The sequence below is a fragment of the Marmota monax genome, unplaced genomic scaffold, assembly GCF_021218885.2.
Source record: "Marmota monax isolate L192 unplaced genomic scaffold, Marmota_monax_Labrador192_F-V1.1 WCK01_AAM20220418_F8-fsc00005, whole genome shotgun sequence".
In the NCBI taxonomy this organism is placed as follows: Eukaryota; Metazoa; Chordata; class Mammalia; order Rodentia; family Sciuridae; genus Marmota; species Marmota monax.
Window position 1 is genome coordinate 17950730 of NW_026692254.1, and position 27533 is coordinate 17978262.

The window sequence follows — 27533 nt, forward strand, 5'->3', positions numbered from 1 at the left end:
CTTCTAACAGTGTCTGAAACTAGGTAATTGGGAATCGGGAGGTCTGGTGAATAAGAGTAGAAAGAGATATATTTTCCTATTTGTACTCTTTTGTACCTTATGAATTTCATCCCATATGAACATATTAACTAATAAAATACATTTTATTTGTTATAAAATATGTATGTGTATATGTATACATATGTGTGTATAAAATGTTATCACAAATAAATAATAAAATTAGAAATGTGTTGCAGGGATGAGAAGAGAAGATGCTTATGTTAGCAATATCAAAAAAGATGACAAGTTCATGTTGTACAAAATCAGAGTAGAATCCAACCCAGACTGTGGTCAAGTCCACATGAAGGAATCACAGTGTTGTCCCCTTTTTCATTTAATAGAGAATTTGGCTTATGATAAGTGGAACATTTTTTTCTTGATATCATTAGTAGAAAGTTGATTCCTACTTATGTATACTGGTCCAATTTATGAATAGTTACATAAGTGGAGTAGAAAATGTATTAAAAAATCTATTACTGTACTTTATCCATCACACCAGCTCCACAATAATAGTAATGATAATAATGATGATGATGATAATGAAAAATAGCCTCACTGGGGAAGCAGTATTACTCAACTTTGTAACTATAAATAAGTTTTTGGGATAAAATAATTACAAATTTAAATTGGGAGGGTAAAATACTTGGGCTATTGAACTATTCAACAGGAAGGCAAATTTCTTTATTCTTAATTGATTAATATTTCAGGAAAGCAATAGTACAACTGGAAAACAATCATATTTGAGAGTAAATTTCTGGCTAGGCATTGTCTCCTCTCCTTTCCTCCCCTCACCTCTCTGTTCTTCTCTCCTCTCCTTCCCTCTCCTCTTTGCGTCTCTCTTTTTAAAGATTAAATCAGGAGGAAATTTTAATCAAGTTCATCTTTAAATTGATCACAGAGATTTTTTTGACAAGTTCAAGGTCTGCCTATTTCCAGAAGTTAAGCTAGTTATAGACATGCCATATCCTGATATTGTTTTTAGTAGAAAGAGTAACTCTCAGCACATATAGCTCAGCCCCCTAGAAACTCAGCTTTTACCTTCAAGGGGGGACTTTCAAGGCAGTTTGAAGATCATGCCAAAATCTCAGATCTCTCTTCAAAGCTTTAGCTGTCATTTTATCAAGGAATACTGGAATTTTTACAGTTTAAACAAAAAGCATCCCACATTCCCCTGTCTTACCAGGAATATACTTCCAAAGGCTCAAAATCTAATATCATAAAATATCCTCTAGGACTTCATTTGATTTTATTTCAAATATAGCATATGTTTAAATGTGTAGGCCCATTTTACATGTGACAGATAAATATTTTATTGTAACAAAATTATATTTAATTTAGAAACAAAGTAGAATGAAATGTTAATGTAAAATGACTGTATCATTTTCTTTCTTAATTGCTATTTAAATGCCTGATTGTTTTGTGATGTATCTCACTCATATCCCACTCCAATTCTCAACTTGTTATTGTTAATACAGCATATTTTTCAATTTAGGTACTCTTGCAGTCAGCAGTATCATGAATCTTGAGAAAAAATTCCTCTAGTTTTGTGACTTTGCAAAAGTAATTTAATTGACTTAGGACTTGACCTCCAAACCAAAGCACTGAGTTTAAATTGAAACAAAGTAATAATCCTCTGAAATTTCCTTATAATTCCCCACAAAGGATAGGTTTGTTGGTGCCATTTTCTTCTTTGGGCTGAGTTTGAGATTTCTTCTTGATGAATGTGAAGAATTGTCAAGTCAATGAATGTCATGTGCTTGTTACACAGGAGCTTCCATTGAAGTCTATGGGTTTGTGTTTTGAACTAAGAGGAGGATGTGAACCTTCATTTGGAAAGACTTGAAAGCCAAGTTACATTTTCTGGAGAAAATTAGATTTATTATTTATTCAGAGTCCAAAACCAATGATGAATGAGAATACTTAATAGACTCTTCTGGTTAGTATGAGGGCAGGAAGATTGAGTTAAAACACAGGAGCATATCTGTTCTTAGTACTTCAAGAAACAAGTTTAGCTTTAGTAAATCAAAAAATTCTATCTCTAAATGTAATATTTCAGCTGAACCATTTAGAAGTAGCATTTGCACGGCAAGCAAGGATATCCTTAATATTTATATTGCATTGGTAGGAATACAAAACATCATAAGACTTCTAGAAACATTCATAGAATGGCCTGCCTAGCATATGATATAATTGAAGCCAAATGAATAACATGCAAAGGTGAAGGTTGCCACTGACAATAGAAGTAAATGGGTCTCTTGCAGATTCATTTATTATCTTGATATTAACAATCAATAGTCACCCTAAACTACTCCAAAAGGCTGTTTCCTATGCTGAACTCTTTCAGGTCCATCACCTATATGTGAGATTATTGTCATGTTTGCATTTTGAGTTCTGGAAAGGAAAGACACTGTGGAAATTCAAGGTCAGGTTTTATTGTAGTTGTTATTACTATAAAAATGCAATCAGCAGAATAGTTTATTTAATTGAATTTTCAGTTTAAGTGAGTCATCTAAAATGCTGTATTGTTGTAATATCTGTGGGGTTTAAACCTGTGTTATATGTACTAAACTTCTTTCCTGTCATAGACAATGCAGACAAAGAACAAAGTTTTTAAATGACTCATGATTTTATAAAATATTTACTTTCCTTCTGGATTAATTAACATTAAAGAAAAATGAAATAGAAGACACTTGTCTTTCTCTACTCTGTCCTTAGCTTGGTCTGTGATCTTGACCATTTTGCATCTTTTGACTCAGTTCTCTCCTCTCTAAGAGAATGGTACTTGTCCTTCCCACCATCCAGAGCCACTACGATGTTGGCAAACAACATGCATGCCTTTTGGTTGACATATAACATTTTAGAAATATTAAAGATTCTGTGGTTAGAGAAAGCAGACTGAGCTAAATATATACCAACCCTAGATTATACCCTAAGGGGGTTTTTGTGTTTGATTCATTTTCCAAGTTCTTTGCTACAGCATTAAATTTTTAATAAGCCGCATCTGTTACCTAAAAGGATAATTTGAAAATCATATCTTCCAGTAATCAAGGATTTACCTGAGACTCTAGTTTACAAAGTTTTTTTTTTCCCCTTGGTTACCACGTAGTGAGGATTTTTATAGTCTAGATGTCACATTACAAACAATCTGTAATCCTTACCCTCATTGGGAGATTAGCAAGTATCCTAGACTCTTGCTTCTTATCAACAATTTAAAAATTTCTCCTTATTTCTTTTTGCTTTGTAAAGAACAGTGTGAGCCTTTTAAAAAGTTGTTATGAGCTTCTTCTTGCCCTTCAAGACACTGGTGTAACCTTTCCATTTTAAGTTTTTGGAATAAATTAAAATAAAGTTTAATTTTAAAAATTAAAAGAGGTACTCCCATTGATAATTTTTTTTCATGGTCAGATATTTGCCAATTAGTTTAGATAAAAATGAAATTTACATAGCTTGTGTAGCTGACCTTCTCTCTGGAAGAAGTAAATACAGGCAGTGAACTAATAGCTGTGACTGAGTTATGAAAGCTGTTCTAGGACTGTACATGAGAAAGTGGCAAATTCACCCTGTCAGCCTGGATAAATGCATCAGGAAGAATATTTGTGGAGGAGAAAATAGCTAGCATGGGGCAGTTGGAGGAATCAGGGCCACATCCAGGACACATTTCCAGGTGAAGAGTAAACCTACCATGAAGGTATAATGCCTCTTCATGAGGAGGCTCGAAGTTCTATATTTTCAGCTGTGTGGGTAAGTAGGGGTGGGATGAAAGATTTGGGACCATAATGTCAAAGACTTTCTATGCTATTCATAGGAGTATAGTGCAATATGCCACAGGCAGTGCAAAACATTCATAATATAAATTAGGAGAGTGATTTGATCTGTTTCAGAAGTGTACAGAGTAGGTAGAATTGATGGCAAAGGTGGATACATTAGGAAAGAATCTCATGGCAGAGGGGGCGGGGGTGGGAGGAGTAGAAGCTACATGGGAGCTAGGGCCAGGTTAAGAAAACCTGAACTGTAACTGACACATTAAATGTCAATGATCTAAATATACCAATTAAAAGACAGAATAGCAAATTAGATTTTTTTTTAAAAAAAGACTTAATCATATGTTTTCCACAAGTAATGTTAAATATAAATATAATATATAAATTAAAATAGTGGGATGGAGAGAAATAGCATGCTAACACTACTTTTAAAAAGTAGGAATTTTAATTTCAGAAAGAGCTTAAAAGTCAGGAAAATTCTTAAGAATAATGTGGGACATTACATAGTGATACAGGGGTCAATATGTTATGAAGATATAACAATTCTTAAAGTATATGCACTTAAAACTAGAAAATCACAGTGCATAAAGCAAAAAACTGATAGAACTACAATGAGAAATAGATAAATACATTCTTAAAGTTGAAGATTGTAAACCCCTTTATCCAACATGGACAGATCTATCAGGCAGAAAAATTAACAAAGACAGAGTTGAAACCAACAGAATATCAACCAACTGGATACAACTGACATGTATGGATTGCTTCATCTAAAGTACATGCTTTTCAAGCCAACAGGGGACAGTTACTGAGATAAGCGCTATTCTGGGACTTAAAACACATCTCAACAAGTTTATATAATGTTTGTTCTCAGTCCACAATGGAATTACACTAGAAATTAGTAGCAAAAAGAAAGCTATAATTTCCCCAAATATTGGAAATTTAAAAACACATTTATAAATAACACATGGAACAAAGAAAACATATCTAGTGGTATAAAAATATTTTCTAAGTACTTTCTATAAAATTCACACTCATAGAAAAAACAGAGTAGAAGAATAGACATGTGGGATCAAGAGTTGAAGGAAATGGGAAGAAGTTGATCATGAGGTAAGCTTTCAGTTATGTCACACATAAGAGAGAATACATGTACAATATGGTGACTATAGTTAATACTAATGTATTTCAAACTTGAATTTTCTAGGGGAGTTAATGTTAAATATTCTCTCTACATTTATAAAAGATAACTGCATATCAGAAAGAACATTTGGACTTTGTTTTATGTGGGATTGGTTTATTTCACTTAGCATAATATTCTCTAGCTCCATCCATTTCCAGCAAATACCATAATTTCACTCTTATTTATGGTTGAGTAATATTCCATTGTGTGTATATCTTTTTCTTTATCCATTCATCTGTTGAAGGGCACCTAGGTTGTTTCCATAGTTTATAGCTATTGTGAATTGAGTTGTTATAAACATTAATGTAGCATGTCACTGGAGTATGCTGATTTTAGGTTCTTTGGGTGTATGCTGAGGAGTAGGTCAAATGGTGATTCCACTCCAAATTTTATGAGGAATCTCCATACTGGAGGCTAACACACAATAAAGATGGGGAGAATAGAAGTTCACTGGATTAGATGAAGGGGAATGAAGGGAAGGGAGCAGAAAATGCAAATAAGAAAGACATTAGAATGAATCAGACATAAATTTCTTATGTTCATATATGAATACATGACCAGTATAACTCCACATCATGTACAACCACAAGAAGGGGAAATTAGACTCCATGTATGCATAATATATCAAAATACATTCTATAGTCATGTATATCTAGAAAGAACAAATTAAAAATTTTTAAATAAAAGATAAATTAAAAAATTAAAAGAAAATATAACTGGATGCAGTAATGGGATATGTAAGATTGATTTTGATAATCATATATACATATATAATGTCCTATAGCTCATATGCATTCACGATTTTAAAATTATTTGTCAAAAAGCTGAAAAATTCAAGATATTTTGAAATAACAGAAATGAAAATACAATTTATCAACATTGTGAGATGCAGTGAAAATGCTTAAGGGAGAAACTCATAACATTTAATGCTTATATTAGTAAAGAAGAAAGATATTAGATCAATATGCTGTGTTTCCATCTTAGGAAACTAGAAAAGAAAAAAACAGCAAAGAAAACAATCAGCTGATTTCAGAGGCAACCTACAGAATGAGAGAAAATGTTTACAAATTGTACTCCTAATAAGGAGTTGATATCCAGAAAATAAAATAAACTCAATAGAAATAAACCTAATAAAACAGAAAACAAATAACCCAATCTAAAAGTGGGTGATGTATCTAAATAAATAGCTCTCCAAAGAAGATGACAAACAGGTATGTGGAAAAAAGTTCATCATTAATCATTAGGGTAATTGAAATCAAAACCACAATTAGATATCCCTTAACTTCAGTAAAAATGACTATTATCAAAAAGATGAAAGATAACAAGTTCTTGCAAAGGTGTCAAGAAGTGGGAAAGCTTGCACAACATTGTTACAAATGTAAATTACTGTAGCCATTATGAAAAAACACTATGGGATTTATTTAAAATTCAAAAATGAAACTACCATATCATCCACTAATCCCACTCCTGGATACATATCCAAAAGAAATGAAATCAGTATGTCAAAGACACATCTTCACTCCTGTGTTCACTGCAGCAGTATTTTCAGTAGACAGAAAGGAAACAATCTAAATCTCCATCAACAGGTGAATGGATAAGAGAATGTAGCACACATACACAACTGAAACAGAAAAAATGAAACAAAACAGCAACGGAAAATAATGAAATCTTGTCATTTTTGACAATGTGGGTGAAACTGAAGATTATTATGTTAAGTAAAATAAATCAGGCATGGAAAGGCAATTACCATATGATCTCACTCAAATGTTGAGTCTGAAATAGTTGGATCTTGGACTCCAGTGTTGGCTTATACCTATAAGCCCAGTGACTCAGGAAGCTGAGGCATTAGGATCACAAGTTCAAGTTCAGCCTCAGCAATTCAGTGAGACCTTGTATCAAAACAAAAGATAAACAGAATTAATTCTGATTAATGTCAAAATGTCTCAGTTCAATCCCCAGTACTCCCCTCCTCACACCCACCCACACACAAAGAATGCGGTTAAGAATAAAATAAAATAGTTGATCTCACAGAGTGAAGAGATGAATGGTGATTACCAAAGGTTAGGGAACACAATGGAGGGAGGGATGGGAAAGGTTGACCAATATATACGAAGTTACTATTAAATAAGAGCAAGAAGTTCTATTGGGCTTTTGCACAACATGGTGACTATAGAGAACAATAATGTCCAGAATACTTCAAAAAGTTAGAAGAAAGGATTTGGAAAGCTTTTATAATAAGGAACTAATAAATGTTTGAGAAGGTAAACATGTCTACACTGACTTAAATATTACTCAATGCATATATGTATCAAAACATGACATGGCATCCTATTAATATGCACAAGTTTTATGTTTCTTTATTTTTTTATTTATTTTTAATTTAGTTTAAGGGTCTCACTGATTTGCTTTGGAGCTCCCTAAGTTACCAAGGATGGCTTTGAACTCATGATCCTCCTGCCATAGCCTCCTGAGCTGCTGGGATTGCATGCATATACAACTGCACCCAGCTCAAGTTTTATGTTTTTATTTATCAATTAAGATAAAGAAATATTTCTGACTTTTTCTTCTTTAAAGGAATGAACTCCATGCAATGAACTTTCCTCTTAGTAGTGCCTTCAGAGTGTCCCAGAGATTTCGATATGTTGTATCAGTGTTCCCATATACCTGTAAGAATTTTTAAATCTCCTCTTTGATGTATTTTGCATTACATTTCAAAGCCCTAGAAAAAGAAGAACAAATCAACACCCAAAGCAGTAGAATACAGAAAATAATTGAAATCAGAGCTGAAATCAATGAAATTGAGACTAAAGAAACAATTAAAAAAATTGACAAAACAAAAAGTTGGTTCATTGAAAAAATAAATAAAATTGATAAAACCTTAGGCATGCTAATGAAGAGAAGGAAAGAGAAAACTCCATTTACTAATATCCATGATGAAAAAGGAAATATCAAGAAGGACACTACAGAAATTCAAAAGATAATTAGAAATTATCTTGAACAGAGGAAAGATATGAACAGACATATCACCAAAGTAGATATGCAGATGGCAAGTAAACATATGAAAGAATGTTTGAATTTATAGAAATGAAATGCCAGTGCTCACCTACTAGAATGGTCCAAATCCAAAACACTGCATCATCAAATGCTGGTAAACATGCGGAGCAACAGGAACTCACAACATTTCTGATGGGAATGCCGAATTGTATGGTTACCTTGGAAGATATTTTGGCAATTTCTTACAAAACTAAACATATTATTATCTGACAATTCAGGAATCATGTTTCTTGGTATTTACCAAATACAATAGAAACACAGCCACACAAAAACCAGTACATGGGTGTTTGCTTTATTCATAATTGCCAAAACTTGGTAGCAAACTATGTGTTCTTCAGTGGGTGAGTGGATAAACTGTGGTACCTCCAGCAACATCAGAAAGGAATGAGCGATCTAAGCTAGAAAAGACGTGGAGGACTCTTAAATGCCTAATTGGTAAGTGAAAAGAATCCAGTGTGAAAAACGTACATACTGTTTGATTCCAACTACATGATATTCTGGAAAAGGAAAATTATGGAGATTGTAAAATTATGAGTGCATGCCAGGGATAGGTAGGAAGGAATAATAAGTAGTCAAGGCACAGAAAAAAAATTATAATAGAAGACCAATTTGGTATAATACAACAGTGGATAGATTATAAATTTGTCTAATCCCCAAATGTACAACACCAAGCATAAGCCCAAATATGTGCTACTAGTTCTGGAAGTCAGTGATATGTCAACATAAGTTCATGAGTTGTAAGAGATGTATGTCTGTGATGGTGAAATCAATAGTGATATGTATATGTGAGCACAAGGGTTATATTGGAACTCTATTTTATGCTCAGTTTTGCTATGAGTCTAAAACTGCTCTTAAAAAATGAAGTAATTGGGGAAAAAGGAATTCATTGCTGCTATTTTGTATATATTATCATGAATATCAGTTTACTCTAAGAAACACAAATAATATTCCTAATCAGAATAAAATATACTCCATGCTTGAATAATTTTATCAGAATGGACTCTATCATCATGTGTAACTAAGAAGAACCAATAAAAAGGTATGCAAATAATATATGCCTTCTCATATGTATTTATATGCAAAGACCCTAATAGGATTGACACTCAAATGAGGAGTGGATAGATACCCAATTACTTCCAAACTCTTCTCCAATTAGAGACACCCCCCCGCCCCACCCCACCCACCAAAAAAAAAAGGTATATATAGTCAATATTAGTTCAACAGGCTATAACATGTGTGTTTCAAATTGCTGGATTTAGGTCATTATATTTTTCCAGGCAGCTAATTTTCCCCTTTGAAGTGTTCACAGAGGTCAGAAGCAGTTTAAGCATCAAAGCTTTATGAATTAAACAGCTTCCTCATGGGCAGAGGAAGGCAGCTTGCCTGAAGAAATACCATTGCGAGGAACTCTGGCTAACCTTCAACTGGGATGCATTCCACAATGGAGAGATCAGTGCCCCACAGTCACCCAGAACAGCTTCCAAGACTCTCAATACAACTGACCCTTTACAAATAATATGCTCCCCAGCTTCAGTCAGTAATGCTGGTGATTTCAACTATTTCATTTCTGCTTACTTACTGACTATTTCGCAGGAAGACATGGTGGTGGGAGGATTAAGATAATTGTGGATGAAAATAAGCCCTGGGAAATTTTCTTAAGTGACTGTATGTATATATATATATATATATATATATATATATATATATATATATATATATATATATATATATATATATACTGTAAAATCTTTGGAAGCTTATTCTGTATATTATATTTTACAGAACTGTCTAACCACAGTACCTTCTCTTCCTCCCTATAAATATAATTCATCATTGCCCAAAATGCCACAGATATAAGCCCTGGTTTTGTTTGTTTCCTGTCCCTCGTATATCTTGTCATATTCATTAAACATACATGGTTGTGCCCACATCATAAAGACAATGGATTGAGATTCATTATTTTAATATTTTTACTTGGTTAAATGCCAGTATCTCCTACCAACTGGTGGTATTTAAAAACAGGAGAGAGCGAAAAAACAAGACTGAATATCTTCATGTGAATTTTTATGTTTCTTCTGTTCCACAGTTAACTTGGAGTCCATTGTAACTCACTGTCCTAGTTTCTGCCCTGGTTCCAAGTATCTTCTTTGGGTTGTCAGGTTCCCACTTGGATTATCTTCTCTTTCCATGCAATTTAATCCTCTTGAATCAATTTTTCTTTTCAGTCATATTTTGGAAACTTGTCCTAGAGGACATCCAAATGGAAGGGCAGGCACTTTGATTGACACAGAACTAGTTTCTGTCTGCTTCTGCTAGACAAGCCCAAGCAAGGTTTGAGACTCTTGAATCTCATTTCCTTGTCTCCTAGGTGAGGTGTTGTGATGGTTAAAGTTTGGGGCAAAAAAAAAACAAAACATCATATTGCTCAAAGAATGTTATTATCTTTATTATAGTCTAGTTTAAACTTATCAGATGCTTTAATCAAATTCTTAAAATCTCTAGCAAATTTTCCCAACTGCAATTTGACAACATGCATTTTGAATTGCCCCTTAAAGCTGCTGATATTATTTTGAAAGATTTTTTTATAGAATTAACTGTTCTTTTAGCTTCTGCAGTTCATTCAATGTCTTCTCTTTCAAGCAATACAGAAAAATAGTCATAAATTATTTTCCATTTAATTTTAGTTTGTACTTTAAAATATATTGAAGTACTCTTTTTATTTGAGTACTTTCAAATTCACAAAAAGCTTGCAAAGATACATAGAGTTTCATCCAGTTTCTCCTACTATTATTTTCTTATATTACTATGGTACATTTGTCACAACTAATGAACTACATTGATATATTATTACTAACTAAAATTCATACTTTATTCACATTATCTTAATGTTTTCCTAATGACCTTTCTCTATTCTATAATCTCATCCAAGATTCAATACCATATTAGGCATTATCCCTTCTTAGCCACCTCTGCATTGTGACAGTTTCTTAGAGAATTTTATTTTAGATGCCTGAAGCTTTTTTTTTTTTTTTTTTTTTTGTTAGTGGGGATTGAACCCAGGGGTGCTTAACCACTGACCCACATCCAGGTCCTTTTATTTTATTTTAACTTAAAAACAGGGTTTCACTAAGTTTCTTAGGGTCTTGCTGAGGCTGACTTTGAACTTGTGATCCTTCTGTCTCAACTACCTCCTGAGCTCCTGGAATTACCACCGCACCCAGCAAGATGACTTAGTTTTGAGTACTACTGATCAGGCATTTCATAGACTGTACCTCAGTATGAGTTTGCTTAGTGACATGCTCATGAGCTCAGAGCTGCTCTAGACAACTGCCTGGAAAAGAAGAACTTGAAATTTCTTTGATATATGCATAGAATTGGGGTGGAACATGTGAAGAAGAAAGATATTTCCTTGTTTGGAAGGCAGAATAAGCACATGTCTATGGTTGGGAATGCCTGTTGGAGTATGTAATCATCTGTGTAGGAGGCAAAGACACTAGAGATCACTGAGGAGCTAGTTTAGATAAAGAGAGTGAGGCAAGGTCATGTATGGTCTAGAATGTTAGATGTGATTTTGACACTGAAACTATACCTTCACAATCCCAGAGGCAACTCTACACTGTTATCTTTCTTACAACAAATGATTCCATGTCCTAAATTGTGCATCCCAAAGACATAAGCAGGTCTACCCCAGAAAGAGATATTGTTAATTTTTCTAAAGTAAACATTTGAAATGTTTTCCTGAACTGTATACCAAATATACATGAATTTTTTTAAAAAAATTTTAGTTGTAGATGGACACAATATCTTTATTTATTTATTTTTATGTGGTGCAGAGGATCAAACCCAGTGCCTCAAATGTGCAAGGTAAGTGCTCTACCACTGAGCTACAGCCCCAGCCCTACATGGACTTTTATAATTCTTTTCTCTATGAAAAATATATGCAGGAGACGTTTTGATGCCTTAAACATAAATATGTATATCTCAATTTTAAGCTATTTTCCTAATAGTTTATTGCATGTTGTATCTTAATTATCATAGCTTTTATTGATAAGCTCCTTGAAAGCTTCCAAGATTTTTCCATTATAAACATTTAAAATATAGTTTTTGAGATACAGTTTTTATTCAAGATTAATTGCCAGGCCTAGAAGGCCATACATATTTTAAATTCTGGTTGATGAAATAGAATTTTAGTAATTGAACCATATTATGAATGAGAGTAAACATCAGTTAACTTGCCCCTTACCCCATATAGTGTGAAATTATATTGTAGAAATTACTAAAAGTATTATATGCTACTATTGTCATAAGCCTTTAGAGTATATTAATGATGTTGGGCATTTGCTTACATGATGATTAATTATTTGTTTTTTCTCTTGTAAACTATCCATTTAGACCTTTGGCCATTTGTCTGTTAGGTTGTTTATTTGTCCTATTTGTCTTGACAGGAAACATTTGTAGATCTTCATACTCCTCCATAGATAACCCTACATGTTGGTCTATGAAATTGAAACTTCTTTGTGACTACTTACATTTAGAAAATATCTTTATTTTTATAAGATCAAACTTCATAATCTTTCTTCTTAGAGACCCTGGACTTGACACCATAACTAGAAAGTCTTTCTTTATACAGGGATTATATCATGTTTTCAAACTACTAAATTCAACTATCTTTTCTACAATCTGCTTTGGTAAAAGGAACAAGGCAAAGCAACTAATTCATTTATTTTGATTTTATCTTTCACTGGTAATGGTCTTATTTTTTCAGTACATTCTAGTATAAATTCCTGATGTTGTCACTGATCACTGAGCAGTATTGCTTTTAATAGAATAAAACTAAATTCATAAGTCAATAAATACAAGAGGGGCTACAGACAGCTCAGTGGTATAGCGCTTGCCTAGAATACATAAGGCTCTCAGTCTGATCTTCAGCACTGCAAACAAATACATGCAAGGACACTCTAGAGGAATGAAATACACAGTTTATACTTTAGATATGTCATTATTCTTCAAACACAAAAAATCATCAAATGTGTATAATGTAAAACTATAGAATAATAATAATGAGCATTAAGTAGAGAAAAGTAATCTGCCTCTCTTAATGTTGGGTTCAGTGTAAATACACAAAGAATTATAGATATAGGGAATTAAATAATCATTAAGTAATCATTCAAGAGTTAGATGCAATGAATACATATGTCATTTACACACTCAGATTACAAATCCATTTTCTTAATGTTCATGGATTACATATATTGTCTGATTTTACATTATGCTGCAAAAATTGATGTCAATAAATTCTAAAATGTAGAAATTATACAAATCAATATTCAGATTACAATAAATGATAAAGAAAATAAAGCAATTGATCTTAAAATATAATGCACATATAAACTTTTTATCACTCAGATGGTCAATTTATATGGCAGTAATAAATAAATTATAAATCACAGTAATCTAAAACAACAAGGGCCATTTTTCATTCACAAGACAAGTACATTACATGTTTACATGTAGGTTAGGATATTAATTTATATCATCCTCATTAGAATATAGATTGATGTAGCATCCACCATTCAGAGCCCCACCAATAACCACTGAAGGAGAGAGCAAGGAATCACTAGTTCTTTAAATTTTCTTTACCCAGAAAGGACATGACACATTCTACTTTAACTTAAATGTAACTGGTCAAATCAACTCATACAGCCATTCCAAATTTTATGAGGATTGTATATACAATCCTATGTTAAATCCATAGAGAGTACTGAGTATTTTTAGGATTTCAGCCATTTTTATGGTATCATAATGGTGGATCTGAGTCATTATATTTGTAAGAACTCACAGAATATACACTGAGAGTGAAACCCAATATAAGGCATGGAAGTTGTATGAATATGACATTCCAAAGTATATTTATAGATTGTAAAAAAATTTTACCATTTTGGTATGGAATATTAATGGAGGGTGAGATGCTTATGTGAGAATAGGAAATACATGGGAACCATCTGCCCTCTCAGTTTTGCTTTGACGTAAAGTTGTTCTAAAATTAAAGTCTACTTAAAACAAACAAAATATTAACAGAATCTCAGGATTAGTGAGACAATAAGAAAGATTTATCATTCATGTCAGCAGAATCCAGGATGAGAAGTGAAGATCTGAAAAACGTGGCAAGGAATAGCAGCTTCCAAATATGGATGGAAGACAAAAAGTTACAAATTCAAGAAGGCGAATGAACCCCAGATAGAAAAAACCTGAAGACATACATTACCAGGCATATCACAACTTAACTTCAGAAACCTAAAAACAAAGAAAAATACTTGTAAGTCGCCACAGTGAAATAATATATTACATTCCAAGGAATCAACAATTTAAAAGACAGAAGATTTCTCACTAGAAAACAAAGACCAGGAGAAATTGACATCTGCATTTTAGTTTTAAATGGAAAAGTACTCTCAATACAGAATTACATATCCATAATAACACCACCATGAAATAAGGTGAAAATAAAGATATTCTTAGATGAAGAACAGATGAAAGAAACTAAAACTAGTTATTATCAGCTAACTTGCTCTGAAGGATTAACAAAACCAAGTATTTCTGGAAAAGAGAAAATGATAACAGAGGGAAACTTGCAACATCAGGAATCAAGAAATATCACCATCAATGTACACATTAAGAAAGACCACAGGACATACATATTCTCAACTGGTATATTCATAGTAAGAAAAATTAGTAAAACATGTTTAAGTAAGCCTCAATGTGTCAGAATAATAGATGAGGGAAAATATAAATAGAAACTAATGAAATGATAGATCTAATTCCCAGAATAGCAATGATTATATTAAGTGTAAATGAAATTGCCATACTTATCAAAACTCAGAGATTATCAGACTTTAAAAAAAAAGGATCAACTCTATGCTGTATGTAAGTAACTCATTTTCAACTTAAGTACAATGTGAGTTACATGTAAAAAGATGGAGAAAAATGTACCATAGAAACTCTAACCTAAGAACAAACAAAATAGCAATATCAATATCAGAGAAAGTAAATTTTATATCAATGCATAGACTAGGGACAAAGAGAAATATTCAATAGAGATAAAATGAATCAAGTAGTTATTACAATCCTTAACATGTAATCATGTCCAAGTACATGAAGCAAAAGTGGCATAATTGAAGGTAATAATAGGAAAACCCACCAGACAGAAAACCAACAAAGATATAGAAAAACTGAACAATGCAATTGATGAACAAAATCTAACCAACATTTGTCCAATGCTAGAACCAGCAATAGCCGAATACATATTATTTTCAAGTTCATGTGACAGATTTATTAAGACAAACCACATAAGGATCATTTAAAAATTAAGAACAAGTCCCATTCAAAATAACAAAATATGTTCTGTGACCATAATGTAATTAAATTAGGCATCAAGTTTTACAGACAAAATGGGAAAGCTCTAAAGAAAGCAACTTACCAACATGTGTGAAAGTAACCTATGGACAAAAAAAAAAAAAAAAAGATCTTAATAAAAATTAGAAAAATAAATGTTAAACATTAATATGACCAGTTACATAAAATTATACACCAACATATGCATAAAAATGCATGTATACGTTTATTAAACTGAAATAGGGTTGGAATCTATTTTAAAAGGGTATATGCTGACATAAATTTCTTATTTTGAAATCTATAGTTTATGTTGTTTATTTCACCAATATGGGAAGATGGAAGAAGAACTCAGAGGTCTCACACATTAATTTTGCAATTCACACTGAGCCTATATTTATTTCATCTAAAGGTTTATACGTGTACATCGTGAAAATGAAAACGCTATCTGTTAAAATCCATGGGATGCAAAGACGACAGAGCTTTGAAGAAAATTTATAGACGAGACCTCTGATTTTTAAACAGAAGGAAATTTCAAACCAAAATCTGAGATTCTAAATTTTAAGATTCTCAGGAACTTAAATAAAGATCAAAATTGATCCCAAGAAAGTAGAAGAAAGAAAATTAGAGTATAGAGTAAATCAGGGGAATTGAGAAGAGAAAATGAAATGGGGTGCAGCTCAGTGGCAGAGCACTTGCCTACATTCAGAGGCCCTGGTTTCAATTTCTAGTAAGGCCAAAAACTAAACAAAATAAAGCATAAACCATTGTTTTAAAAGAGAAAAATGAAAAAAAAAAAAAGAAAAAGATGACCTTACAAATATTAGTAAAATGATAAATTTCCAGAATGAGTAAAATGAAAAAAAGAGAAATTTTTTAAAAACCCACAAATATCTTCAATGAAACATGGATTACACTGCAAAACCTAAGACATTAACAAGAGACAAAGAATATTATACAGAACTCTACTATGTAGACAGGTGAAATGTAGATTGCTTGAAAATAACAAATTCCTATAACCCAATGAAAAGAAAACAGATAAGCTGAATACTATAATATTATTTCTAGGCTCAAAAAAGAAATATTATTTGTTGGAGGTTTTCAAGATGGCAGAATAGAGGAGGTGGTTTTCCTGGTTGCTTTGTGATGTGAAACCAAGAAAACAGATAAGCAGCTTCTCAGCAAGGTGGGTGAACAACAACAACAACAAAAAGCCAGGGATGGGGTCATCATTTTACTGAAATTTAAAACTGGACATTCAAAGCAAATTTGGGACTCAGGAGGTTTGATATAATAAAATAAGGAAGAAATCCCCAGTGGCCTAAGGCCAGGCTGGAAGTACCAGCCAGTGTGGTCCCTCCACAAGCAAAGTGGAGGGATAAGAGAATCGAAGGAAACTGCAAACTTAGGAGGCCCAAGGAGTATCTGGGTATGAGGAATTTAGAGATCAAGGACATTGCCCAACAAACCTGAAAGGCATGTTGCACAACAATCCTTGTGCGGGAAAGAAGCCACCCACCATCTCTCCTGGCAGCTGCAGAGGATGAAGTAAGGAACCCATTTTCAGTGTGGGGGCTGGGTTAGCAATAGAGAGAGCCAATTCCTGGCAAACCAGAGTTTGGCCTGACATACAGGCTCAGTAAACCCATACTGCATGACATAAAGCGTACTTAAGTGTCCAGGAGAAAAATCAAATGTGGAGAGATGTTTACAAAGGGGATAACTTGTTGAAACCCATACAGCTCCCCCTCCAATCTGTTGCTTACAGGCTGGCTGAGAGAGATAGACTGGCTAGGAATTCAGAAGGGCAGAGCAGAAGGAATTGTTTGGAGACTGAATCCAAAACCAGGAAATGGGGAGAGTCCACAGGTGATGTAGGGGACTAAGAATTGGCTCTCCCACTACATAAGTGGAACCAGGGGAGATCCCAGGGGTACAGCCTTCCAGCAAGGACCAGAAATTATTGGGCCCTGTTGGTGCACTGATTTAAAATCTCCAAAACAATTGGCCTTTAATGAAGAGCCTGGAGCTCACCTAAGCCTAAAGGCTGCCTCCAGGAATTCTGCCAGCAATCCATAGGGTGGAGCATCAAGCTCCAGATGACCCCAATTAAATCTGATGAGAATCTTTTGAACTCCATCTGAAAGAAGTCTTTAACTTTTCAACAAGTTTTTTTCTTTTTTCTTTTTTTTCCTTTTTCATAAAAACAAAAACAAAAAACAACAAAAAAAATTATTTACTCTGTTTAATTGTGAACTTAATGGTACATAGATATTTATACATATTCATATTTGATTTTCTTTTATTATTGGTTGTTCAAAACATTACAAAGCTCTTGAGACCCTCATTGTTATACAAAATTTCATATTTGATTTTCCCCCCTAACTTTTAGCATTGTTGAAGCCAGCTATTTTTCATGAATATGTGGTTTAATGCTGTAATTGTTTGCATTGGTTGTAGTTATTACCTGTCTCCCCCTAAAGAATAAAGGACACTGAAACTTTAAGGAACACTATAAGTCCACAGTGTAGAAACTCTACTGGCTCAGATCCAGAATGTTAGATGGGTAGATATAGAAACATGAAAAACAAACAAACAAACAAAACAAAAAAAAAAAAAAACAAGAGAACAAATTGCCCCAAACAAAGATATTCCAGTAACAGAATCCATTGACACCACAATGGAAAAAAAGGCAGAGGAAGAGTTTAGAATGTACATAGTTAAACTAATCTGTAAAGTAGAGGACAGTATAAGTGAAATCAGAGAAAAAAATATAAGAAGTGAAAGATCACTTCAAAAAAGAGACAGAGATTCAAAAAGAAAAAAAAAGCAGAAAGCTTCAAAATGAAGGAATCAATAAACCAAATTAAAAATTCAGTTGAAAGCATCACAAACAATTAATGATTAATGAAGGCAAAATATATAATCTTGAAAACAAAGTTGACAGTGGAGAAAAAATGTTAAGAAACCATGGGCAGAACTCCCAAGAAATACGGGATAACCTGAAAAGGCAATTATAAGTTTTATTGGGATAAAGGAAGGTGTGGAGATACAAACAAAAGGAATGCAAAATCTTTTCAATGAAATAATATCAGAAAATTTCCAAACCTAAAGAATACAATGGAAAATCAAATGGAAGAGGCTTACAGGACCCCAAATAAACAAAATTACAACAGACCCATAAGAAGGCACATTATTATGACATTGCCTAACATACAGAATGATAAAATTTTAAAGGCTGCCAGAGGAAAACAACAGGTAGGATTTAGAGGTAAAACTAAAAGGTCTTGGAATAATATATACCAAGCGTGAAAGAAAAATGGATACCAGCCAAGAATACTATACCCAGCAAAATGAAGCTTCAGAATTAATGATGAAATAAAAAACTTTCCATGATAAACAAAAGTTAAAAGCACTCACAACTAGAAAGCCTGCACTATAGAACATATCCAATAAGATATTTCATGAAGAAGAAATAAAAAAAAATTAAAAATAGCAAAGGGAAGAACAACACTAGAAGTAAAATGAATAATTGGAGAAACTAATTCAAATGTTAAAAATAAATAAATCAAAATGACAGGGACTAAAAATAATATTTCAATAATAACAATGAATGTAAATGGCCTAAACTCATCAACCAAAAAACATAGGATGGCAGATTGGATTAAAGAACAAGACTCAACAATATGCTTTCTCCAAGAGACTCTCCTCATAGGCAAAGACATCCACAGACTGATGGTAAAAGGATGAGAAAAACATATAATTCACATGGCTCTCATAAACACGCAGGTATTCTAGCTTCATATCAAATAAAGTGGGCTTCATGTTAAAGTTAGTCAGAAAGGGACAAAGAAGGACATTTCATGCTGCTTAAGGGAACTATATATCAATAAGACATGACAATCATAAATATTTATGCCCCAAACAGTGTAGCATCTACGTACATCAAACAATCCTTCTAAATTCCAAGAAGTAAGTAGACCACGACACAATACTGTTAGGTGACATTTACACACCTCTCTCACCACTGGATAGACTCTCCAAACAAAAACTGTATAAAGAATCTATAGAACTAAACAATACAATTAATAATTTAGACTTAAGAGACATATAGAATTTTCATCCATCAATGACTGAATGCACTTTCTTCTCAGACACACAGGGATCCTTCTCTAAAATAGACCATTTGGGGGGCCACAAAGCAACTCTTAGCATATACAAAAAATAAAGATAATATCTTGCATCCTACCAGATCATAATGGAATGAAATTAGAAGTCAATGATAAAATAAAAAAAAATAGAAGCTACTCTAACACCTGGAGACTAAATAACTTGCTATTGAATCATGAATGTACAGCAGAAGAAATCAAGGATGAAATAATAAAATACTTAGAGGTAAATGAGAATAGCGACACAACATATCAAAATCCCTGGGACTCTATAAAGGCAGTACTAAGAGGAGTGTTTATTTCATTGAGCTCATTCATTAAAAAAATAAAAAATAAAAAGTCAACAGACAAATAAACTAACATTACAACTCCACGCCCTAGAAAAAGAAGAACAAATAAACACCAAAACAGTAAAAGACAAGAAATCATTAAAATCAGAGATGAAATCCATGAAATTGAAACAAAAGAATCAATCCAAAGAATTGACAAAACTAAAAAAAGTTGGTTCTTTGAATACATCAATAAAATTGATAAACCCTTACCCAAGCTAGTAAAAGAGAGTGAAAACTCAAATTTCTAAATTTTTTAATTAAAAAGGAAATATAACAATGGATATACTGAAATACAGATGATAACCAGGATCTATTATGAAAATGTATCCGCTAATAAAATACAAAATATTGACAAATTTCTGGAGACATATAACCTACCCAAATTGAATCAGGATAACATAGAAAATTTAAACAGATTAATTTCAAACAATGAAAGTGAAGACAAATCAAAAGCCTACCAAAAAAGAAAAACCCAGGACCAGATGGATTCTCAGCCAAATCCTACCAGATTGTTAGTTAGAAGAACTAACCAACACTCCTCAAATTATTCCATAAAATGAAAAAGGAGGGAACACTCCTAACTCATTCTATGAACCTAGTATTGCCCTAATACCAAAACTAGATAGGCACGTTAAGGAAAGAAAACTTCAGACCAATATCCCTCATGAACATAGATGCAAAAATCATCAATAAAAATTCTGGCGAATCACATACAAAAACATCTTTTTTTTTTAATTTTTCTTTATTGTTGGTTGTTCAAAACATTACATAGTTCTTGATATATCATCTTTCACACTTTGCTTCAAGTGGGTTATGAACTCCCATTTTTAGCCCATATACAGATTGCAGAATCACATCAATTACACATCCATTGATTTACATATTGCCATACTAGTGACTGTCGTGTTCTGCTACCTTTCCTATCCTCTGCTATCCCCCCTCCCCTCCCCTCCCCACCCCACTTCTCTCTCTACCCCCTCTACTGACCTTCATTTCTCCCCCTTGTATTATTTTTCCCTTTCCCCTCATTTCCTCTTGTATGTTCTTTTGTATAACCCTGAGGGTCTCCTTCCATTTCCATGGAATTTCCCTTGTCTCTCCCTTTCCCTCCCACCTCTCATCTCTGTTTAATATTAATCTTCTTCTCATGCTCTTTGTCCCTTCTCTGTTCTTAGTTACTCTCCTTATATCAAAGAAGACATTTGGCATTTGTTTTTTAGGGATTGGCTAGCTTCACTTAGCATAATCTGCTCTAGTGCCATCCATTTCCCTGCAAATTCTATGATTTTGTCATTTTTTAATGCAGAGTAATACTCCATTGTGTATAAATGCCACATTTTTTTAATCCATTCGTCTATTGAAGGGCATCTGGGTTGGTTCCACAGTCTTGCTATTGTGAATTGAGCTGCTATGAACATTGATGTAGCCGTGTCCCTGTAGCATGCTCTTTTTAGGTCTTTAGGGAATAGACCAAGAAGGGGAATAGCTGGGTCAAATGGTGGCTCCATTCCCAGCTTTCCAAGAAATCTCCATACTGCTTTCCAAATTGGCTGCACCAATTTGCAGTCCCACCAGCAATGTACTAGTGTACCCTTTTCCCCACATCCTCGCCAGCACTTGTTGTTGTTTGATTTCCTAATGGCTGCCAATCTTACTGGAGTGAGATGGTATCTTAGGGTGGTTTTGATTTGCATTTCTCTGACTGCTAGAGATGGTGAGCATTTTTTCATGTACTTGTTGATTGATTGTATGTCCTCCTCTGAGAAGTGTCTGTTCAGGTCCTTGGCCCATTTGTTGATTGGGTTGTTTGTTATCTTATTGTCTAATTTTTGGAGTTCTTTGTATACTCTGGATATTAGGGCTGTATCTGAAGTGTGAGGAGTAAAGATTTGTTCCCAGGATGTAGGCTCTCTATTTACCTCTCTTATTGTTTCTTTAGCTGAGAAAAAAACTTTTTAGTTTGAGTAAGTCCCATTTGTTGATTCTAGTTATTAACTTTTGTGCTATGGGTGTCCTATTGAGGAATTTGGAGCCCGACCCCACAGAATGTAGATCGTAGCCAACTTTTTCTTCTATCAGACGGCGTGTCTCTGATTTGATATCAAGCTCCTTGATCCATTTTGAATTCACTTTTGTGCATGGCGAGAGAAAGGGATTCAGTTTCATTTTGTTGCATATGGATTTCCAGTTTTCCCAGCACCATTTGTTGAAGATGCTATCCTTCCTCCATTGCATGCTTTTAGCCCCTTTATCAAATATAAGATAGTTGTAGTTTTGTGGATTGGTTTCTGTGTCCTCTATTCTGTACCATTGGTCCACCCGCCTGTTTTGGTACCAGTACCATGCTGTTTTTGTTACTATTGCTCTGTAGTATAGTTTGAAGTCTGGTATCGCTATACCGCCTGATTCACACTTCCTGCTTAGCATTGTTTTTGCTATTCTAGGTCTTTTATTTTTCCATATGAATTTCATGATTGCTTTCTCTATTTCTACAAGAAATGCCATTGGGATTTTGATTGGCATTGCATTAAACCTATAGAGAACTTTTGGTAATATCGCCATTTTGATGATGTTAGTTCTGCCTATCCATGAACAGGGTATATTTTTCCATCTTCTAAGATCTTCTTCTATTTCTCTCTTTAGGGTTCTGTAGTTTTCATTGTATAAGTCTTTCACCTCTTTTGTTAGGTTGATTCCCAAGTATTTTATTTTTTTTGAAGATATTGTGAATGGAGTAGTTGTCCTCATTTCCATTTCAGAGGATTTGTCGCTGACATATAGGAATGCCTTTGATTTATGCGTGTTGATTTTATATCCTGCCACTTTGCTGAATTCATTTATTAGCTCTAATAGTTTCTTTGTAGAGCCTTTTGGGTCTGCTAGGTATAGAATCATATCATCTGCAAATAGTGATAATTTAAGTTCTTCTTTTCCTATTTTTATGCCTTTAATTTCTTTCGTCTGTCTAATTGCTCTGGCCAGTGTTTCGAGAACTATGTTGAACAGAAGTGGTGAGAGAGGGCATCCCTGTCTTGTTCCAGATTTTAGAGGGAATGCCTTCAATTTTTCTCCATTCAGAATGATGCTAGCCTGAGGCTTAGCATAGATTGCTTTTACAATATTGAGGTATGTTCCTGTTATCCCTAGTTTTTCTAGAGTTTTGAACATAAAGGGATGCTGTACTTTGTCGAATGCTTTTTCCGCATCTATCGAGATGATCATATTGTTCTTATTTTTAAGTCTATTGATGTGGTGAATAACATTTATTGATTTCCGTATATTGAACCAGCCTTGCATCCCAGGGATGAATCCTACTTGATCATGGTGCACAATTTTTTTGATATGTTTTTGTATCCTATTCGCCAGAATTTTATTGAGGATTTTTGCATCTAGGTTCATTAGAGATATTGGTCTGTAGTTTTCTTTCTTTGAGGTGTCTTTGTCTGGTTTAGGTATCAGGGTGATGTTGGCCTCGTAGAATGAATTTGGAAGTTCTCCCTCTTTTTCTATTTCCTGAAGTAGCTTGAAAAGTATTGGTATTAGTTCCTCTTTAAAGGTTTTGTAAAATTCTGCTGTATACCCATCCGGTCCTGGGCTTTTCTTAGTTGGTAGTCTTTTGATGGTTTCTTCTATTTCCTCGATTGATATTGGTCTGTTTAGGTTGTCTGTATCCTCCTGACTCAATCTGGGCAGATCATATGACTTCAGAAATTTATCGATGCCTTCACTATCTTCTAATTTATTGGAGTATAAGGATTCAAAATAATTTTTGATTATCTTCTGTATTTCTGAAGTGTCTGTTGTGATATTGCCTTTTTCATCCCGTATGCTAGTAATTTGAGTTCTCTCTCTTCTTCTCTTCGCTAGCATGGCTAAGGGTCTGTCGATTTTGTTTATTTTTTCAAAGAACCAACTTTTAGTTTTGTCAATTTTTTCAATTGTTTCTTTTGTTTCGATTTCATTAATTTCAGCTCTGATTTTAATTATTTCTTGCCTTCTACTTCTTTTGCTGTTGTTTTGCTCTTCTTTTTCTAGGATTTTGAGATGAAGTATGAGATCATTTATTTGTTGGTTTTTTCTTTTTTTAAGGAATGAACTCCAAGCAATGAATTTTCCTCTTAGAACTGCTTTCAATGTGTCCCATAGATTCCGATATGTTGTGTCTGTGTTTTCATTAATCTCTAAGAATTTTTTAATGTCCTCCTTGATGTCTTCTATAACCCATTGATCATTCAGTAACCTATTGTTCATTCTCCAAGTGATGTATGCTTTTTCCTTCCTTCTTTTATCGTTGATTTTCAGTTTCATTCCATTATGATCAGATAGGATGCATGGTATTATGTCTACTCCTTTATATTGTCTAAGAGTTTCCCTGTGACATAATATATGATCTATTTTTGAGAAGGATCCATGTGCTGCTGAGAAAAAAGAGTAACTGCTTGATGTTGGGTGGTATATTCTATATATGTCAATTAAGTCTAGGTTATTAATTGTGTTATTGAGTTCTATAGTTTCCTTATTCAACTCTTGTTTGGAAGATCTGTCCAGTGGCGAGAGAGGTGTGTTGAAGTCTCCCATGATTATTGTATGGTGGTCTATTGGACTCTTGAACTTGAGAAGAGTTTGTTTGATGAACATAGCTGCACCATTGTTTGGGGCATATATATTTATGATTGTTATGTCTTGTTGGTGTATGGTTCCCTTAAGCAGTATGTAGTGTCCCTCTTTATCCCTTTTGATTAACTTTGGCTTGAAATCTATTTTATTTGATATGAGTATGGACACTCCTGCTTGTTTCCGAAGTCCATATGAGTGATATGATTTTTCCCAACCTTTCACCTTCAGCCTATGTATGTCTTTTCCTATCAAATGCGTCTCCTGTAGGCAGCATATTGTTGGGTCTTGTTTTGAGATCCATTCTACTAGCCTGTGTCTCTTAATTGGTGAGTTTAAGCCATTAACATTTAGGGTTATTATTGAGATATGGGTTGTTGTTCCAGCCATATTTGTTTATTTATGTTACTAAACATGGTTTGTTTTCCTCTTTGATTATCCCCCCCCTTTACTGTCCTACCTCCCACTGTTGGTTTTCATTGTTATTTTCAATTTCCTCTTCCTGTAATGTTTTGCCGAGGATGTTTTGAAGAGATGGTTTTCTAGCTGCATATTCTTTTAACTTTTGTTTATCGTGGAAGGCTTTAATTTCATCTTCCATCCTGAAGCTTAATTTTGCTGGATACACAATTCTTGGTTGGAACCCATTTTCTTTCAGTGTTTGAAATATGTTATTCCAGGATCTTCTAGCTTTCAGAGTCTGTGTTGAAAGATCAGCTGTTATCCTGATTGGCTTGCCCCTAAATGTAATCTGCTTCCTTTCTCTTGTAGCTTTTAAAATTCTCTCCTTATTCTGTATGTTGGGCATCTTCATTATAATGTGTCTAGGTGTGGATCTCTTATAATTTTGCACATTCGGCGTCCTGTAGGCTTCTAGAATTTGGGATTCTGTCTCATTCTTCAAGTCTGGGAAGTTTTCTCATATTATTTCATTGAATAAATTGCTCATTCCTTTGGTATGGAGTTCTATACCTTCCTGTATCCCAATGACTCTTAAGTTTGGTCTCTTAATGTTATCCCATATTTCTTGGATGTTCTGCTCATGGTTTCTTAAGAGTCTTGCTGAGCTGTCTATGTTCTTTTCCAGTTGAAATACTTTGTCTTCATTGTCTGATGTTCTATCTTCTAAGTGTTCTACTCTGCTGGTAGTATTCTCAATTGAGTTTTTAAGTTGGTTTATTGCTTCCTGCATTTCTAGGATTTCTGTTTGTTTGTTTTTTATAACCTCTATCTCCCTGTATAGCTGATCCTTTGCTTCCTCGATTTGTTTGTGTAATTCCTTGTCGAAGTGATCTTTCATTGTCTGATTTTGCTGTCTAATTTCTTCCTTGATACTCCAGATCATCTGAAGCATATATATCCTGAATTCTTTATCTGACATTCCATCTGCTGCAGCTGTTACCTCTTCTAAAGTTGAGCTGATCTGCATTGCTTGTAGTCCTTTCTTTCCTTGTCTTTTCATACTGCTTGCGTTTCTTTCTTCTTGGTGAAACTGTTGTGTTTTTGAAATTTCCCCCCCCCCATATATTTATATTGCTCTTGTATAGTTGAAAAGTCTCCCTTGCAGGTGCGGGCGGGGGCTCTGCTCTGCCCCTCCTCCAATTGGTGTGAGGTGTCTACCACGCCCGCGGACCCCTGGGCCTGATCCGCCGTTCTGTCGCAGGTCTGCCTACCTTGCAGGTGGGGGCAAAGGCTCTGCCCTGCCCCTCCTACCACGCCCGGGGACCGCTAGGCCTGATCTGCAGGTTGGTCGCAGGTCTGCCCACCTTGCGGGCACGGGTGTCAGTTCCGCTCCGCCCCCACTCCAATTGGGGTCACTTGACCACCACACAGGCGGGCCACTGGGCCTGATCTGGGCGCGGGCGAAGGCTCTGCTCTGCCCCTACTCCAGTTGGGGTGAAGTGTGTACCACTCTGGCAGGCCGCTGGGCCTGATCCGCCGGTCTGTCGCCGGTCTGCTTACCTTGCCGGCGCGGGCGGTGGCTCTGCCCTGCCCCTCCTACCACGCCTGCAGACCACTGGGCCTGATCTGCAGGTTGGTCGCAGGTCTGCCTACCTTGCGGGCGCGGGCGGCGGCCCCGCTCCTCCCCTCTGGCTCGACGACAAAGCGAGAGAGACTCGGGTATCTGTGACTCACCCTCCCTACCAGGGGACCAACTGTTTCCGTTGCCACTGGCACAGATGAAGTTTTCTCCTTGGCCGCTCTCCAATGACATCAGATCTCTGCCATGCTGGCATCCCCTGTTCAATGGCTGAATCCCATTTTCTTCTCTTCCAATAGGCGGAGCTGTGCCCTCTGAGCCGAGCTTCTGCCCTCTATGTGCTGACAGAAATCCCTGTAGGGTGGCTCCTGGGAGTCTCTCAATCCTGTTAGTCCAGAGCCCTTTCACTTATCCGGCCCCTCCCCCGTTCCTCCTCCCAGCCAGCCAGCCAGGTCCTGTTCACCAGAGGCGGTTCCCCAAGGATCTGATTACACTTGCAGCCCCACCGCGTGTCCTATATCCCGAACAATGAACACCCTCTCCGTCATTCATCTAAGCCCCAGTGCTGTGGTGGGGTGATCTGGGAACCAACAGTTTAATTTTTCCGGACCCCTTTGGTGGGTACGCCCCCAGAAACTAGCGGCTAAGATCTTGGGTGTCACCGCTGGTGTTAAGGGGAGGTGTGGATCTGGAATCCCCTCTGCTTCCCTACAGACACGCCCCCGGTGGTTTCCTGGCTGCTTGTATCTGGAGGGGGTGGGAGTCACACACCTGGTAATGTGGATTCCGCTGGGAAGGAATTTCGTCGGCGGAACTCTGGTGATGTCACCACTCTGCTATGGCGGGCCCCAGGTGGGACTGGTCTGTTTCTGGTTGGTTTCAGCTCCCGGTTTGCTATTTCATGAAGGCTTGGCGACAGACCTCTTCCTAGAGTCCCTGCACCGCTCCTGCTGCGCTGCGCCTCGGAGGCTATCCGCCCTGTCGCGGGGGCCGGTGCAGGCAGCCGACAGTCGCCGAGTC